Genomic DNA, 18,943 nt, shown 5'->3' on the forward strand with positions numbered 1-18,943 from the left:
TTTGAACTTGTTTTCAGTATAAAAGACACCTGTCCGCAACCTCAAACAGTCACACTCCAAACTCGACTATGGTGAAGATCAAAGAGCTATCGAAGGACATCAGAAACAAAATTGTAGCCCTGCACCAGGCTGGGAAGACTGAATTTAATAGGCAAGCAGCTTGGTGTGAACAAATCAACTGTGGGAGTAATAATTAGAAAATGGAAGACATACAAGACCATTAATAATCTCCCTCGATCTGGGGCTCCACACAAGATCTCACCCCGTGGGGTCAAAATGATCTCAAGAATGGTGAGCAAAAATCCCAGAACCACACGAGGGGACCTAATGAATGACCTGCAGAGAGCTGGGACCAATGTTACACAGGCTGCCATCAGCAACACACTATGCCGCCAAGGACTCAGATACTGCAGTGCCAGACGTGTCCCCCTGCTTAAGCCATTATATGTCCAGGCCATCTGAAGTTTGCTAGAGAGCATTTGGATGATCCATAAGAGTGTTGGGAGAATGTCATATGGTCAGATGAAACCAAAGTAGAACTGTTTGGTAGAAACACAACTCGTCGTGTTTGGAGGAGAAAGAATGCTGAGTTGCATCCAAAGAACACCATACCTACTGTGAAGCATGGAGGTGGCAACATCATGCTCTTGGGCTGTTTCTCTGCCAACGGGACCAGGACGACTGATCCGTGTACAACAAAGAATGAATGGGGCCATGTATCGTGAGATTTTGAGTGCAAACCTCCTTCCATCAGCAAGGGCATTGAAGATGAAATGTGGCTGGATCTTTCAGCATGACAATGATCCCAAGCACACCGCCAGGGCAACGAAGGAGTGGCTTCGTAAAAAGCATTTCAAGGTCCCGGAGTGGCCTAGCCAGTCTCCAGATCTAAACCCTATAGAAAACCTTTGGAGGGAGTTGAAAGTCCGTGTTGCCCAGCGACAGCCCCAAAATATAATGGCTCTAGAGAAGATCTGCATGGAGGAAGGGCCAACATACCAGCAACAGTGTGTGCCAACCTTATGAAGACTTACAGAAAACGTTTGACCTCTGTCATTGCCAACACAGGATATATAACAAAGTATTGAGATGAACTTTTGTAGGTGACCAAATACTTATTTTCCACCAAAATTTGAAAAAAGATACTTTCCAAATCAGACAATGTGATTTTCAGGATTTGTTTCCTCATTTTGTCTCTCATAGTTGTGGTCTACCTATAATGTCAATTACAGCCTCTCTTATCTTTTTAAGTGGGAGAACTTACACAATTGGTGTCTGACTAAATACTTTTTTTCCCCACTGTATATGTGGCGCCCCTGCGGGTTCAGTCGCCACAGAGGTACTGCATCTCACCCAGAGGTGTGGTATCCCACTCTCAGGTAAGGATGGAGTACTGCCCTGGACCCACCCACCTGCATCCAACACTACACAACTCCAAACCAGCAGGAGGGGCAAGATGCATTGCTGCGCTGCTGAGCCCTGTCCCTGGCTGGAGTGGGGGGAACCATGTAGTGGGTGTGGGTGGAGGAAGAAGGACAGGGGGGCACTTCAGGAGTAGGATATAAAAAGGGAAGCCATCTTGGGTGTTTAGACAGTTCAGTCAGTCAGACAGTCTTAGAGAGAGAGTGTGTGGAGCAGGAGCTCTGCAGGAGCTCTGCTCAGGAGGAGGGCCTAGTGAGAGAGGCCCAGGACAGACTGAAGAGAGGAGAGGAGCAGGAAGAAAGACCCCAGAACAGAAAGAATCCCAGGGGAACGGGCAGTGCGGATGCCACCGGTGCGCCCGAACCCACCAGGAGTGGAAGGATCAGGCCGCAGAGAGGGGACCTGCCCCTAAACTAGCAGAGTTCTTTAAGTCTCAACTAGATAACTGGAGGGTGCAGCATTTCAGGTGCTGCAGCCAGCAGCCACATCTAAATCGCCAAATAGGAGGCCATAGAGTACCCAGGGGACAGAGAAGACGTCGCCCGACAAGGTCCGCGGTCACTGGCTTAGGACACTGGGTGTGAGGCGCAGGGAAGGAGGGTGAGAGCCAGCGCAGTAAGACGACCAGAAAAGGCACACAGAACGGGGTCCCGTTACGTACTCCGGAGGTACCTGGGAGTTTGCTGAACCCCTCCCATGGTAAACACAGGGGGGGGTTGGGGAGTTACCCTGGCCCTGGTAACTTGGAGTCAAAAAATCATGAGTAAAACCCTGAAGACTGCAACCCACTGTCTCTGCAAATTATTGCTGGGCCATCATCCCCTGCACCATCCTGCACAACAGCAACATCTATTACATCCCCACTACTCTGCCCTGGAGCTAAGCTCTACCTGTGGATAGCTGAACCAACTCTGCTGCTTTAACAACAGCTCCAGAGGACCTGCTCCGCAGCGGTGGCTCCCTTTGGCCGCATACCACAGGAGGCGTCACGAACATTATATATAGAAACTCTGTTCCCTTTTCTTTAAAACCCCTTTTATTGACAGCCCTGGGTCACGGACCGGGTCACCGCCACTGTGACATCTCCCCTAGCAACGACCGGCCTGGCTACCGAGTACCCCACGGCCCAAGGGGGGTGTCATATACGTGCAGTGTGTAGGAGCACGTTCACACTGAGGTAATTTAACAGAGAAAACCCAAGCTAAAAGCAAAATGAGCATATACCCTACAGCAAATACGTACATATAAATAACATTTTTTTGTACTTTGTACAAACAGGGGTGTGGCTCCCCTTTTTAAGCTAGGCATTTCATCTATATAGCTTCCTTGGTCTTTCTCTACTCACATCTACAGTGGGGAAAATATATATTCGATACACTGCCGATTTTGCAAGTTTTCCCACCTGCAAAGAATGGAGAGGTCTGTAATTTTTATCGTAGATACACTTCACCTGTGAGCGACAGAATCTAAAAAAAAATCCAGAAAATCACATTGTATTCTTTTTACATAATTAATTTGCATTTTATTGCATTAAATAAGTATTTGATAGAATAGAAAATCAGAACTTAACATTTGGTACAGAAACCTTTGTTTGCAATTACAGAGGTCAGACGTTTCCTGTAGTTCTTCACCAGGTTTGCACACACTGCAGCAGGGATTTTGGCCCACTCCTCTATACAGATCTTCTCCAGATCTTTCAGGTTTCAGGGCTGTGGTTGGGCAACATTGAGTTTCAGCTCCCTCTAAAGATTTTCTATGGGGTTCAGATCTGGAGACAGGCAAGGCCACTCCTGGACCTTGAAATGCTTCTTATGTAGCCACTCCTTAGTTGCCCTGGCTGTGTGTTTCAGGTCATTGTCATGCTGGAAAACCCAGCCACGACCCATCTTCAATGCTCTTACTGAGGTAAGGAGGTTGTTGACCAAAATCTCGCGATACATTACTCCATCCACCCTCTCTTCAATGCGGTGCAGTCGTCCTGTCCCCTTTACAAAAAAACACCCCCAAAGTATGATGTTTCCTCCACCATGCTTCACGGTTGGGACGGTGTTCTTCGGGTTCTACTTCTTCTTCTTCTTCATCCAAACACAGCAAGTGCAGTTGATACTAAAATGTTCTATTTTGGTCTCATCTGACCACATGACCTTCTCCCATGCCTCCTCTGGATCATCCAGAAGGTCAGTGGTGAACTTCAAATGGGCCTGGACATGTGGTGGCATGAGCAGGGGGACCTTGACCTGCAGGATTTTCATCCATGATGGCGTAGTGTACTAACAGTAATGTTTGATACTGTGGTCCCAGCTCTCTTCAGGCCATTGAACAGGTCCTTCCTTGCAATCTGGGCTAATTCCTGACCATTATAAAAATCATCCTTTTCCCATGAGGCGAGATCTTGCATGGAGCCCCAGACCGAGGAAGATAGAGTCATCTTGTGTTTCTTCCGTTTTCTAATAATTGTGCCAACAGTTGTTGCCTTCTCACCAAGCTGTTTGCCTATTGTCCTGTAACTCATCCCAGCCTTGTGCATGTCTACAATTTTGTCCCTGGTGTCCTTAGACAGCTCTTTGGTCTTGGCCATGATTGGAGTGTGATTGATTGAGTGTGTGGACAGGTGTCTTTTATACAGGTAACGAGTTCAAACAGGTGCAATTAATCCAGGTAATGAGTGCAGAGTAGAAGGGCTTCCTAAAGAAAAACTAACAGGTCTGTGAGAGCCAGAATTCTTGCTGGTTGGTAGGTGATCAAATACTTATTTCATGCAATTTAAGTATGTAAAAATCATACAATGTGATTTTCTGGATTTTATTTTCACATTCTGGCATTCACAGTTGAAGCGTATCTACGATAAAAATTACACACCTCTCCATTCTTTGTAGGTGGGAAAATATGCAAAATCGTCAAAGTATCAAATACTTATTTTCCCCACTGTATATTGAGGTCGGCTGACATAAGTTGAGGTTTTTAATACTAGAGGATAGGATAGTCCTGATTGGGTAAACCTTATTGTTGTAAGATGGCTTTTTCGCTTTTTTCTAATCAAAATTGTTCCCTATCTTATAAACTATTTACTTTCTTATTTGCTGTAGGGTATATGCTCTTTTTGTTTTTATCTTGGGTTTTGTCGGTTAAATGACCTGAGTGTGAACGTGCTCATACAGAGTTCACTTATACCAGCTTATCCTCAGAATCATTTCTTTGCTTTCAATTATATAAACAAAATAAAAATGTATACATAAAAGAAATAAAAAGTAGCGATAGTATATAACTAAAATATAGCACATACATAAATAATTTGGAATAAAAAGGAAAAAAAAAATTATATAAATAAATCGAAAATAAAGATAGGACAGAATTCCAATAAATGACAAATTCAGAAATGATAAAAAGAAAAGAAATGATATACAAAAAATAGATGAAAAAGAATACAGCAATTACATAAAAAAAATGAAAACTATAGAATGTGATACTGTATAGTTACTGCAAAAAAAATACTGTCTAGAAAAAATAAATATATAAAAACATAAATAATAATGGATTCTAATACTAAAGCTGTTTGTGTGACACATATTTAGGATAAGAGCTTTACCAGGGCTGTGGACACCAGATCTTCACAGATGGCAGTGCTTGCCTCAATCCTTACTTAACATAAGCAGATTGTAAATACAGGACAGGGGTAGAAGACAGCCACTTTGTCAGCAGCCGCCGCGCAGCAAAATAGTCTTTGCAGTGGTAAGCTGGAGGACACGTGGCTGCCTACAGCAGATGGCTCTGGCAACGCTAAGTAATGGTTGGCCATGACGGATCTGAGTGTCAAGTATTTCAAGTATTTATCTTATCAAAATAAAAGCTTCCCACATGTTCTAAGAGCTGTAAATATGAGGAATCCTGATGTTTAAGAGCAGTTATCTCAATCAATGTTACTAAAACTATAGTTTAGACTTGATGGGACAATGACAAGCACCTTCCATGGTCTATGGAATTTAACTTTTCCTTTTATCCTAGACTCAGCCTCTACCATAAATGTTAAATCAGTGGGCCACCATTGTGACTCTCCAGATTTTTCACTACTTCAACACTGAGGACGCTTTAAAGAAAGTCCCTGTTGGATAGATGGAGCTCATGTAGGTGGGTGATACAGATGGAACAACAGAGGCTGATTCACAAGCAAACTGGAACCATGCAATGTGATGATGTTGAATTGAAGCTACAGCAACAAGCATTGCAAAACTGTAATCCTCAAGGAAGCAGAAAAGATGAGGAACTAGTAAAGTAGAGCTGAGTTTCACAGGAGGCTCAGAAGCAGGACTGGTCCAACAAGGTTGCAAAGTTAGCTCAGCATTGTGAAACCCATGAAGGAGGACTCTGGTCCGCAAGAGACTCAAAAGCTAAACTGGCCCAGCAATGTAGCCAAGTCAGTGATATAGCTGATGTTTGTAGAAGAGTTCAGAGCAGCATGAACTGGCAGAATGCCAAAGCAGACTCAATGATAGAGCAGAACTATATTTATAAGAGAGTCCATTGCAGAACTGGGGCTGTGGTACAGCAGAGCTGATCTTGACAGGAGGTGGAGAAACAGTACTCGGTAGCAACGTGATCATCAACTAATTGAAAATTCAGGTTGCATCCTGCTCCCAGAGCGATTCTATATGGCCTGAGAAAATAACAACACAAAAGCACAGCAGGTTGAAATGGCAACTTGACGAGCGAGAGAGTTAAAGGAACTGGCCAAGGTAGAAGGAAGACTTGTCAGTCGGCTCTCAAACCAGGAAAGGTGAATATCACGCACCATTGTAGCTCCATGGAAAAATGAGTAAATGGCCTGGCATGAAGGTGTCTTGGTAAATTTCAAAACATGGAGTTAGGGTTCAGGCTTGGACTGTTAGAACCCTCCTGTTAGTTTTTGCTATCTTGTGTTTTGCGGTTACGTGACCAGCTGCCTATATATTCCAGCTCCGCCCTTCTGGCTTTGCTGGACTTCAGTGTTGTTTAGACTGTCTCTTTAGCCAGGTGCTTCAGTGCCTATCTCTGTCAGTTCTTGGTCCTCTGGGACCTTTAGTACTTTTTGTCAGTTTGTCCTTTTTGCTCTGCAACAACTTCTGTTTAGGAGGAGTCCCATTTTTGTCCCAGTCCTTAGTTCATTTAGGGACCCCTCCCTTGATTCTATAGGTCTCCGTTCAGACTACCCGAGGACGAAGGCGGGTCTGTTCACAAGGAACAGGCAGCCTGCTACATCGTAGGGATTCAGCTTAGTCTTACTGTAGGGACAGCTTTCCCCTATCTTTCCTTAGTTTATGTTGCAGATCATAACAGTAAGTCCAGCCCAAAAAAAAAAAAAAACTAAAGGAAAGAAATTCGGGGATCAGTATGGTTTCCGTCCAGGAGTTGGCTCATTGCCTGCAGGGATTGTCTCTGGAGGTGGCCGAGCTTCAGCAACACGTGAGTAGCTGTCCTGGAGCGCATTTTGTTGAACCGAAGGTAGGACTGCCTGATGTTTTTTATGGTAAACAGCAAGATTTATTTTCCTTTAAAAATGCTTGTTTGTTATATTTTCGTTTGAGACCAAGATCGTCTGGGAATGAATCACAGCGCATTGGTTTTATTATGTCACTGTTGCGCAATGAACCACAGGGGGGGGGGCTTTTCTCTCCAACCTAATGATCCGCGTTTAAGTTCTGTTGAAGAATTTTTTTCTGCTATGGGGCTATTATATGACGATCCTGATTGAATCTCATCTGCTGAGTCAGGACTTAGACGTTTGAATCAGGGGTCAGATGATGTTGAAATTTATTGCACTCACTTCAGAAGATGGGCCTCAGAAGTTAAATGGAATGATTCGGCGCTGAAATGTTTATTTCTTGCTGGTTTGAGTGAAAGGGTTAAGGATTTGCTAATTGTATTCCCTGCACCTGAGACTCTGCAGGAAGCTATGCAGTTAGCTGTTCGTGTCGACAGGAGACTGAGGTCCAGGGTCAATGATGTAAAAACTCCTGTAACTTCAGGTCCTAGTTCCCAGAAAATCTGCTCTGACAGTGGAGAACCAATGGAGGTTGGGGCGATGTCACTCCGCTCTCAGGAAAGAGATCGGAGATTCGCCGAAGGTTTGTGTCTTTATTGTGGAAAATATGATCATTTGATTAAGTATTGTGAGCGTCGTTTAAGTAAAGAAAAAAAAAAAGGTCAGTTACGCCCGTATAGCTTGTTTACGCTCTGCAGGAGTGTTTCTTTCTGGGTTTACAACTCTGCAGGGAGATTTGATTGAATTTCAGGTATTTGTGGATTGTGGTTCAACACTTAATGTGATTAATAAAGGGTTTTTGGAAAAACTTAAATTGAAATCTAAACCTTTGTCATCACCTATTTCCGTGGTTGCAATTGATAACACTCCTTTGAAATATATTACTCACAAGACTGATGCATTTCCTCTCACTATCAATGGGGTTCACCAAGAAATTTTGGACTTGGTTGTTTTGGATAATTTACCCTCTCCAGTTGTTCTAGGATTGCCTTGGTTAAAACTGCACAATCCTTTGTTGGACTGGTCTACTAATGTGATTAAGTCTTGGAGTCCAAAGTGCTATGATAAATGTTGTAATGGTCGCGTTATGGCTGTGGAAAAAGGGGAATTACCTGTACCTATTCAAGATTTTTGGAGGGTTTTTTCGGAGGAGGAGTCGCAAGTTTTACCTCCTCATAGGGATTATGATTGCGCCATTGAGTTTGTTCCAGGTGCTACTCTTCCCAAAAGTCGCTTGTATAATCTGACTATCCCTGAAAGAAAGGCCTTGGAGGAGTATATAGAGACTAGTCTGGCTGCTAGTCACATTAGACCTTCTAATGCCTGTGGCAGTCGGATTCATCTTTGTTAAAAAAAAGGACGGCGGTTTACGTCCATGTCTGGATTTTCGTGAAATTAATAAGATTACCGTACGCAATTCCTACCCATTGCCGTTAATTCCTGACTTATTTAACCAGTTAGTGGGAGCCAAGTGGTTCTCAAAGATTGATCTCCGAGGGGCATACAATTTGTTACGTGTGAAGGAGGGTGATCAATGGAAAACTGCTTTTAACACTCCGGTAGGTCATTTTGAGAATCTGGTGATGCCTTTTGGTCTTACCAATGCACCTGCATTTTTTCAGAACCTTATTAATGACATCCTGAGACCTTTGATTGGTAAGAATGTGGTTGTGTATTTGGATGACATTTTGATTTATTCACCAGATCTAGAGTCCCATTGGCAGAGTGTATGTGAAGTTTTGCAGTTATTGAGTGATAATTCACTCTTTGCTAAGCTGGAGAAATGTGAGTTCGCTGTGCAGAAAATTAGTTTTTTGGGCTACATTGTCTCCAGCTAGGGCTTTGAGATGGACCCTGTGAAGGTTCAGGCTGTGCAGGAATGGCCTAGGCCTATTGGTTTGAAATCTATACAGAGGTTTTTGGGTTTTGCCAATTATTACAGGAAATTCATTAAGAATTTTTCTGTAATTGTTAAACCTCTAACCGATCTCACCAGGAAAGGTGCGAATACGGCCCAGTGGACTACTGAGGTCATTGAAGCGTTTGAGTATCTCAAAGAGAGTTTCAGTTCTGCCCCTATCCTTATACAGCCTGATGAGACCTTTTTTGGTCGAGGTCGATGCTTCATCGGTCGGGGTCGGAGCAGTTTTGTCTCAAGAGAACAAGGGTGGAGTACATCCTTGTGCCTTCTTTTCGAAAAAAATTTCGGAAACCGAACTGAATTATGATGTTGGAAATCGGGAGTTGCTGGCTATTAAACTTGCGTTTGAACACTGGCGTCATTTTTTTGAAGGCGCTAGATTTCCTATTCAGGTTTTCACTTATCATAAGAATTTGATCTATCTGGATGCTGCCAAGCGCTTGAATGCCCATCAAGCTAGGTGGGCACTTTTTTTTTCTCGGTTTCATTTTTCTGTTACCTATATCCCTAGTACTAAGAATGTTAAAGCCGATGCTTTATCTCGCAGCTTCTCTCCTACGGTCGGTGCCGAGGAGGAGGAGAGCATTTTGCAGAAAGGAGTTGTGGTGGCTGCATTGGACTCCGATTTGGAGAATGGGATTCTGAATGCTCAAGATGATGCTCCATCTAACACTCCCAATGGGAGGTTGTTCATGCCTAGAGACTTTAGGAGAGATTTGATTGTGGAGTGTCATGAGTCTCGGTTGGCAGGTCATCCAGGAGTTTCGGAGACTAAGAGACTTATCAGTCGCAGTTTTTGGTGGCCTGGATGGCAGAAGGAAGTCATCAAGTGGGTGCGTCAGTGTACTGTGTGTGCTAGGTCAAAGGCTTCACATATTCCTGCTGCGGGGTTGCTTTGCCCTCTGGAGGTTCCTAGTGCGCCTTGGACGCATCTCACTATGGATTTTATTACTGATCTTCCTGTGTCCGGGGGTTTTACTGTCATCTGGGTGGTCATGGACCGTTTTAGTAAGATGTGTCATTTGGTTCCATTCATTAAGTTGCCCTGCGCCAAGACACTCGCTAAGGCGTTTGTTAAGGAGATTGCCAAGCTCCATGGCGTTCCCACGGATATTGTTTCTGATAGAGGACCTCAGTTTGTGGCTCGCTTTTGGCGTGCTTTTTGTGACAGGTTGGGAGTTCATTTGTCATTTTCGTCTGGTTATCATCCTGAGTCTAATGGACAGACTGAAAGAAAGAACCAGGATGTAGAACAGTTTTTGCGTTGTTTTGTGGCAGACAATCAAGAGGTGTGGTCTGAGTTTCTGCCTCTCGCAGAATTTGCTCTTAACAATCATACATCCTCCTCTGCTGGGTGTTCTCCTTTTTTTGTTGTACTGGGAGACATCCGTTTTGGATCGTTCTCCAAATTGGGGTCGGCGATGCCGGAGGAGGAGAATTTTTCCGGTGATTTGGAGAGAGTTTGGACTAATGTACGTTGTAACCTGCAAGAGGCTAACAGGAAGTCCAAGAAGTTTTTTGACAGGAAACATAAAGAGGTTTTTATTTACTGTGGGTGACATGGTTTGGTTGTCCTCGAAGAACCAGCGGTTGAGGATTCCCTCTAAAAAACTGGGTCCTAAGTTTGTGGGTCCATTTAAAGTTCTTCAGGTTGTTAACCCGTCTGCTGTTAGGTTGGATGTCCCTACTTCCTGGAAGATTAATCCTGTGTTTCATGTTTCCTTGTTGAAAAAGGCTGACGTTTCTAATAGGGACGCCACTGTCTCAGTTCCTCCTGTGGTGGAAGTCGGCGAATATGAAATTTCTCGTATTTTGAATTCAAGATGGCATAGGGGGAGATCACAGTATCTTGTCTCCTAGAAGGGTTTCGATCCCAAAGACAACTCCTGGGTAAGTCGGACGATGTCTCTGCTCCTAGGCTTGTTAAAGCTTTCCACAGGAGGTTTCCTGATAGGCCTGGGCCTGGAGGATCTGGAGGATCCTCATAGAAGAGGAGGTACTCTTAGAACCCTTCTGTTAGTTTTTGCTATCTTGTGTTTTGCGGTCATGTGACCAGCTGCCTATATATTCCAGCTCCGCCCTTCTGGCTTTGCTGGACTTCAGTGTTGTTTAGACTGTCTCTCTAGCCAGGTGCTTCGGTGACTATCTCTTTCAGTTATTGGTCCTCTGGGACCTTTAGTACTTTTTGTCAGTTTGTCCTTTTTGCTCTGCAACAACTTCTGTTTAGGAGGAGTCCCATTTTTGTCCCAGTCCTTAGTTCATTTAGGGACCCCTCCCTTGATTCTATAGGTCTCCGTTCAGACTACCCGAGGACGAAGGCGGGTCTGTTCACAAGGAACAGGCAGCCCGCTACATCATAGGGATTCAGCTTAGTCTTACTGTAGGGATAGCTTTCCCCTATCTTTCCTTTGTTTATGTTGCAGATCATAACATGGACCCTCTATAAATTGCATTACCATCAATCTAAATGCAGGTTTTATTGGGGACAGGTATGGTCATCCACAACTTCCTATGGACATTGCTCTAGGGTTTCTGAAGCTAGATCCACTGATTGGTGAACCAGAGATGTTTGTGAAAGGTGCTGTGATTGTTCCATCTCTTTTTAACGTTTCAGGTTGGAGGAAGATGTAATAGGGGTAGGCTTTGTTTAATATGATTATGGATGAAATGAGGAAACCTAGGCACATGGAGGAAGTCCATTAAGCATGGGCAGGATGCCATCTCTATGTATGTCAACTTTTTGGATATTGAGCTGATCCAAGTGACCTTTGGGTGTCCTCAATGATTCCTCATCAGAATGAGCTTGAAGGGGCAATGTATTCTTCTTTGGTTTCCTTGGGGTCCCTGTGTCACACTCCACCCTCTTAGGGCTTTCATTAGGAATAACACAATGTATGAACTTTGCCAGGAGTGTTCCTTTAAGCTCATACCATTAAAGTGATATTATTCATCCTTCAAGTTTTTCTGTTGATAAACTTTTTGTGTTGTTAATTTGCCTCTGACTGTACATCTGATTACAGCCAAGGAGCAAATCATTAGTCAGGAGTTAATTATCACTTTGCCCAAGCAGCACTTTGGTTTTGTCACTGTTTTAGTTCACTTTAAGTAAAAATATCCTTGAGGATGCAGTCAAGAATAAAATCTCGTAAAGGGTTTTTCATGGTGTTAACATTGGGAAGAATGGATATGGATCTTGCTTTTTGCACTCTTTATCTGATAAACAGTTATATATCTGCGATCCTAAACAATAGCAGACCTCGTATATGGCTGATTTTAGATTTAAAGTTGAATTGAGTCTTATTGTTGTGTCCAAAGACGTCTATGGGACTATGCTGCAGCTTTATATGCTTTTCATAGAAGAAGAAGCATTGCTAGCATAGAGCAATTATCATCCCAAGCTGTAAAGACTTAGAAAACAAATTCAGTACATTTTGGTGACAGGCCAGAAAACCCTTGACAGGATGCAATTCCCATCGCAACCACTGGGTGGTCACATATAGAGACATACAGCATAAACCTCTCCCGACAGAGCATTGCAATTTGCAACATCACATTTTTTTTTCAAATCTGGTGATTTTTTGCTACTCATTTTGGGATATGTTAAGCCAAGAGGAGAGATATGAAAGGAAACTTTATTTAGTGCAAACACAAAACAGACCAGATGATTGAGAAAATCAATCAGTTAGTATTGTTCCCCATCCTGCTGTCACCACTAAAGTAAGGGTATGTGCACACAGAGTATTTTAGAAGGTTTTGGAGCAGAAATTGAGCAGACAATCCCAATTTTTGAAGTCTATGAACAGGGTTTGGAAAGTTTCTGTTCAATATCTGCTCAATTTCCACTCTAAAAAGACTACATGTGTACATGTGTGCCTTTTCTCTTCATAATAGTGTAACACGGGTACTTTAGATGCAGTGACACAGAAACACAGAGCAGCCAATACAGGGTTAATAAACAGGGGAGGTTTATGGTAACAGGGTAAATCTCCACGCAGGGAGTAACAGGGGAAAATATGGGGAAAAACAAGGGAAATAGCAGGTAGAAGTCTATAACTGACAGTTCACAGTTTAACTACATGTAGCAGAGTCAAACCGGTCGTAAATGACAGTTTTTACCCTTAGCTGACTTTTATCCTCCACAAGACAGTTGCCAGCTGATGCTGGTGACGCCTTCTTCAGGCTCCCCTGCCCAAACAATGCTCCGTCTTCTGGTGGCAGCAGGCGGTCTCCGGTTTTACCGGCTGAGCCCCTATCCCATAACAGTACACCTCACGTGCTCGGCTCCACAGACCCTGCGTCTCTTCTCCCTCTAGTCGGCTTGACTCCTCCGGTCCACAGCACTCGGATCTTGCTCGCAGTACTGGAGCAAGGAGCCTGGACCCTCTCACACTGCTCTCCTGAGCAGAACTCTCTTGCCGCTTTCCCTCGCAAAAGTCCTCATCTCTCTCTCTCTCTAGCCTCGCCACCAGTTTTCCGGCCACCTGACCTCCCAGCTCTCACTCTGGACACGCCCCCAGCTTCCCAGTCACCTGACTCCGGTGCTCGCAGTCTGTCTTCCCCCTGCAACCAGAGGTACGGCCCCGGCAGTTCCGGAACCCTTCTTCTGAAAGTACTTACACCCCGGTCTTCCCCCTTACAACAGCATCCTTAGGATCTGCAGGTTATGATTTGTATTCCAGCTCAGTTTTAATTGAGCATACCCAGCGATGAAGGCCGAGCTGCAATACTGGTCGCATTTATAATAATAGTGGCACTATTTTAGGAAAAGAACAAAATCAGTCCCTTTTTTCTAATCCCAAAAATCCCGTTTAAAAGAGTTATCCAGGCTTGGAGCTCAAGTCTGCAGTTACACTATGTAACAACAGACTTGTGCATCTGTAACTGGGCCCACGGCGGTAGTCGTGTGAGTGGGCCGCCTTTCCCACGCCGGTGCCAGTTACAGAAAATTGAGTGTTGTGAGTGTGCATGTGCCACCTAACTTCAGAATCTGATACTTTCACCATCCATTCTGATACACTTGGTGCAGTACCTCTCCCTTTTAACCCTTACAATCAGAAAGCCAAACCAGCTTTTACAAACAATATCCTTTTTATGCATGACCAAACTGGGGAACAGGGAGTTAAATTCTCCATCGCCTTCCATACAATACACCGGCTCTTTCCCCAGAGTTACAGTTAGCATTTTATTCCTGGCAACAGGTAGAGCAAAGAAATAGGGAGACGCTTGGAATGTCTGCATTTTCCTAGGTGTAGGGTCCTATCAGTCCAGGTGTGTCGCTATGACCCTCTTACCCTATTTCTTTGCTTAGTCTAGTCCCTTGGGATGCTCATAGAGTCACAGATCCCCGCATCAGTATCCAAAGCAGGGCGCTACCTTTCCCTTAATGTCCCCTTTCCCCTGGACAGTATGATTTCTGGACTTGTAATCCCTTTCCTTGCAGGGGGTTCCCACTTGCCTATGATGTCCTGCCGCCTCTGTAACAAGTCCTTCTTCATGCTGAGCCTAGTATGGTCCACCACTGTTCCACCTGTGCACTCCCTTTCACTTCCTCTCCAACACTAACTCCGATTTACTTCCTATATCCATAAAAACTCCCCCCTGGTCTCCCTAGGAAATCGACCTCCTAACAGGGGCCGCAGATGCAGTTAACTCTGCAGGAACCTGACACAGGCCATGGGGATAAATACATTTTATAATAATTTAACACATGATAAGATATATTTCAAAATTAACTCAATGATGTCTTTGTGGGAGGGGCATGATTGCCCTTCCACCCCCCCATAATTCCTCATAGTGCATGCTGTTAGAAATCTCCAGTGCCGGCTCTGGAAATGGGTGGACGCGTGACTGCAAATTAGCAATATGCATGCATGCAGTCACATGCCGACTAGCCGTGCATGGCCTCGCTCAATAGAAGTGAATTCAGCTTCCAGTACCTAGACCGGAGAATCCTGACAGTGAGCACTGTGCGCGCTGTGAGGATACACAAGTCTGCAGTCACATACAATGACTGCACACTTGAATCCCATGCCTCCACAACCTCTCTAAGTTATGCACTCACTGGCTTCGACTATTTAGCTCATAAGGGTATATTCATACAAGTTAGATTTGTTGCAGAATTTCTCATTCATCTGAATGGGGACTTAAACAATTATTGGATTCTCGGAAAAAAAAAAAAAAACATTCACACATGTGGAACTGATAGTTCATAAAAAAACACATCTGCGGAGTGTGAATATTTACTTAAGGAATGTTACAAGCCCAGATTTGAACAAGGTGAAGTGTAAAACCAAATCATAAATAAAAATCACGAAAACACATAAAACGGCCACAAGTGAGAACTTAAGATCATGAAATAGAACTGGCGGGTTGTACAATTACAATTAGTTCCACATGAGAAGGATCACAGTCGGACGAAGCCAAGAAGCAAGGATTTTATATTGGAAGCATTGAGGTTGATTATTTGCTTTTACAAAGTGCAACATCATTAAAAGGGATTCTCTGGTCTAAGAAAAAAATCTGAAGTCAGAGGCGTTCAGAAGACTATTACAAGCTCCCCTTTCAGAATAATCTGACTGATGGATTGTCTGATAAAGGGATTTCCTGTCTAAGGATATATGCAGATGCCTTTTTCAGGAGGATCCTCTCAGAAACCCCTTGAAAAAGCACCATAAAAATGCTCAAAGGAATGAACACATTCATTTGTATGTAAAAACGACTCACTATGCATAGGTTGAGGCTTTTTGTTACAAATGAAGGAAACAGATTACAAAAAAGTGGCATGTCCATTCTTCTAGTGTCTTCTGCTTGAAAGATGCCACAAACTAAGTGACAAAGTCTACGGGAAACCGATAAAGACAGACAGAAGACGGCTGGCGTTTTTTGCAACGTTCCGGTTAAAAACTGGTCTGAGTTTAAAAGAAAAGCCTGAATTCAGTCTATGTGACTGCAGACTGATTAATCATGACAGTTTGCAATGCACACACTGTCATGATTCTCTTATATTCCCCATGTAAGTGTGCAGTCTTATGACCATATGTGATTTGCATACTTAAGGTCACGTGAAGACGAGTCTCATCCAGCTTTTCTCAGTTCTATTTTCTTTGTTCTTAACATAAGACTAGTCATCATGTGACCACTTAAATGTTAAAAAATATATATGTGGTGCCCCTGGGGGTTCGGTCGCCACAGAGGTACTGCACCTCACCCAGAGGTGTGGTGTCTCCTTCTCTCAGGTAAGGAGGGAGTGCTACCCAGAACCCCAACACCCGCATTCAACACTACACTACTCCAGGCCGGCTGGAAGGGCATTATGCACTTCTTCTGCTGCCCTGTCCCTGGCTGGAGTGGGGGGAACCAAAGAGAGGGGGAACCAGTAGTGAGTGTGGGTGGAGGATGAAGAATAGGGGAGCACCATTATAGGAAGGTTGTAGTTCAGTCAGTGAGTAGTAAGGACAGGAGGGGAGCAGAGTCTCTTCAGGAGCTCTGCTCTATGACTGCGGCCTAGTAAGAGAGGCCCAGGAGAGGAGCAGAGGAGAAAGGCTCCGGTAACATAAGGGATCCCAGGGGTACGGAAGGAGCAGGAAGCCACCCGTACGCCCGAGTCTGCCAAGTGTCAGAGGGATCAGGCCGCAAGAAGGGAACCAGTCCCTGGACTAGCCGTGTTACTCCAGGTCTCGGCTGGAAAAAACGGAGGCTTCTGCACTTCCATGGTGCAGTTGCCACAACCTCACCCTAGCAGCCGTGAAGGGCACCAAATAGGTCCGGGAACTCCACGTTACCCAGAGGGACTTCAGAGTACCCAATCGGGACTTTGTGTGGGGAAGCGCAGGGCAGGAGGGAGAAGACCCGGCTCGAGAAGTCGGTCTAGTAAGGAACATAAAGAAAGCGGGGTTCCGTCAAGCGCTCCTGATATACTTGAGAAAGTGCTGAACTCCTTGTCTGGTAGACGCAGTGCAACATGGGAGGCTGACACGCGTACAGTGTACCTGGGGAACTTGAACAGAACTGTGCGTAAACTCGGATGACTGCACTCCCCTGCCTCCGTCAGTTATTTCCGCTGCGCCATCTCTCTCTTCTGCACTACAACGCCCAGCAACACCACCTGCTCCTACACTGCCCCGGGGGCCCGCTCCGCCTGTGGGAAGCTGAAACATCCCAGCTGCCATCCCATCACCCCCGGAGGTCTACAGCAGCGCCAGTAACTATTACCGGAAACCACAGGTGGCGTCGCGAGACAAACTGTACACTAAAACCCCTTTTCAAGAGAGACTCCAGAGTACGGGCCCGGGAGCCGACTGCTGTGACATCCTAAACAAGGTAAAAGGCCCGGGTACCGAGTCCCCTATATCCCCCTGGGCGAGACATATATTTATTGCCCCCGCTGGTGCCATTCAAAGGGAACTCATCATCAAATGTCCTTCTTTCATCGGTTGTTTTACACTAAATGTATGTCCTTTCAACACCAAAGCTTGGCATACTCTATAAAATCCACTTTTTACTTTTCTTTCACCACATGCAGATCAGTTCCAAGCAGTCCAACGAGCGTGCCTGGACCATCCATGGTGCCTGCTGTCAGCCTCAGAATCCAACCATTTTGTTTCTGATGGATGTGGATACGTCTACTACATTATCAAGAATGAGCTGTCTCGCGAGGCCACTGTTAAGATGAAGAGAGGCACATGGACATTTCAGACTGGTCTGCTTTATGCGGGGAAGCAAAGCACTAGACAGCTAGTTGTGGAGGGTCTAGGGGATATCATCCACATCAATCAGATGCAAAGGAGTTGAACTCTGAGCCTCATGAGATGCAGCAAGCCTGGTCTCGTCATGCTTATTGGACAAATCAGCACTGCGTTGCAAGAAGCAAATGTATTTTATCAGATAAAATAGAAAATAGGGGTGAAATGAACACAAATTCGGAAATATGTTTCCATAGTGAACATCCAGTGGTAACGGATCTGACAGATTTATGTCCCACTGACTTTCTATAGCTCTGCTCAAGGCCGTATCTGATCCTTGGGGTCCCAACCTCTTTATCCCCTGCCAATTCTGAATGGGGGTAATGTACCAACTGCTTCTTCTCTCCTAAGTCCAATAGACAATGAATGTAGAAGCGTTGTGGAGGCTTAACTGAGGAGCAGGAGGAACATGGGGTCTTTGTTGAAAGTGGTGAAAGTTATGGAGGCCCTCAGGGTCAGACATATTCCCTATCCTAAAGATCAATGATAAACGTCAGTTTTGGAACCCCATCCATTAATTATTAATATAGAGGCGCTGTACACCCTCCTGGCCCTGCCACTCGAATGCTCTCTGCTAGACTTGAAGCAATGATGTCCCAGTCAACAGTTAGCCCTGAAGCCAATCGTTGGGCACAACTTGAGGTGATTAGTGGTTGGGACATCATTGCTTCTGAGCCGATTGAGACCATCTTATCAGGGAGCAGGTTCAGAGGCGACCTTCTAATCTTTTATCAGACTCAAAAACTCCTTCTTTAAAGAAGTTAACAAATTTGGACGATCCTACCTGCCATTATGTCTCCCCTGGAGACAAGGCTCTCTCAATAGTTCTTCCTCATAAGGTGTTGCCCACAGAAGAGTGATCCATTAGGACAAACCTTTTATATATTAGAATAATCCCTTATAAACATGTAAATCTATGGTTATCCCACTGCCGGAATCCCCAGCAATCAGTGATAACTGCATGAAAACCTATCATCAAAGTGTTCAGTTTCTCTGCAGCACTCCCACAGGGGAAGTGAAGCATTACACTGGCTCCTCAAGAGTGAGAGATGCTCTTCTTAGCTGCTTTCCACTTAAATGAGCTATCCAGAACTATGATATTGATGATGAATAAATTCTTAGGATAAGTCATCAATACCAAACACCCCCTCCGATCAGCTGTTAGTATAGGTGCATCTCACTAAATTAGAATATCATCAAAAAGTTTATTCATTTCAGTTCTTCAATACAGAAAGTGAAACTCATTTATTATATAGAGTCATTACAAACAGAGTGATCTATTTCAAGTGTTTATTTCTGTTAATGTTGATGATCATGGATTACAGCCAATGGAAACACAAAAGT

The sequence above is a fragment of the Phyllobates terribilis genome, unplaced genomic scaffold (assembly GCF_046119375.1).
Source record: "Phyllobates terribilis strain yellow unplaced genomic scaffold, ASM4611937v1 Scaffold_9__5_contigs__length_417890890, whole genome shotgun sequence".
Taxonomy (NCBI): domain Eukaryota; kingdom Metazoa; phylum Chordata; class Amphibia; order Anura; family Dendrobatidae; genus Phyllobates; species Phyllobates terribilis.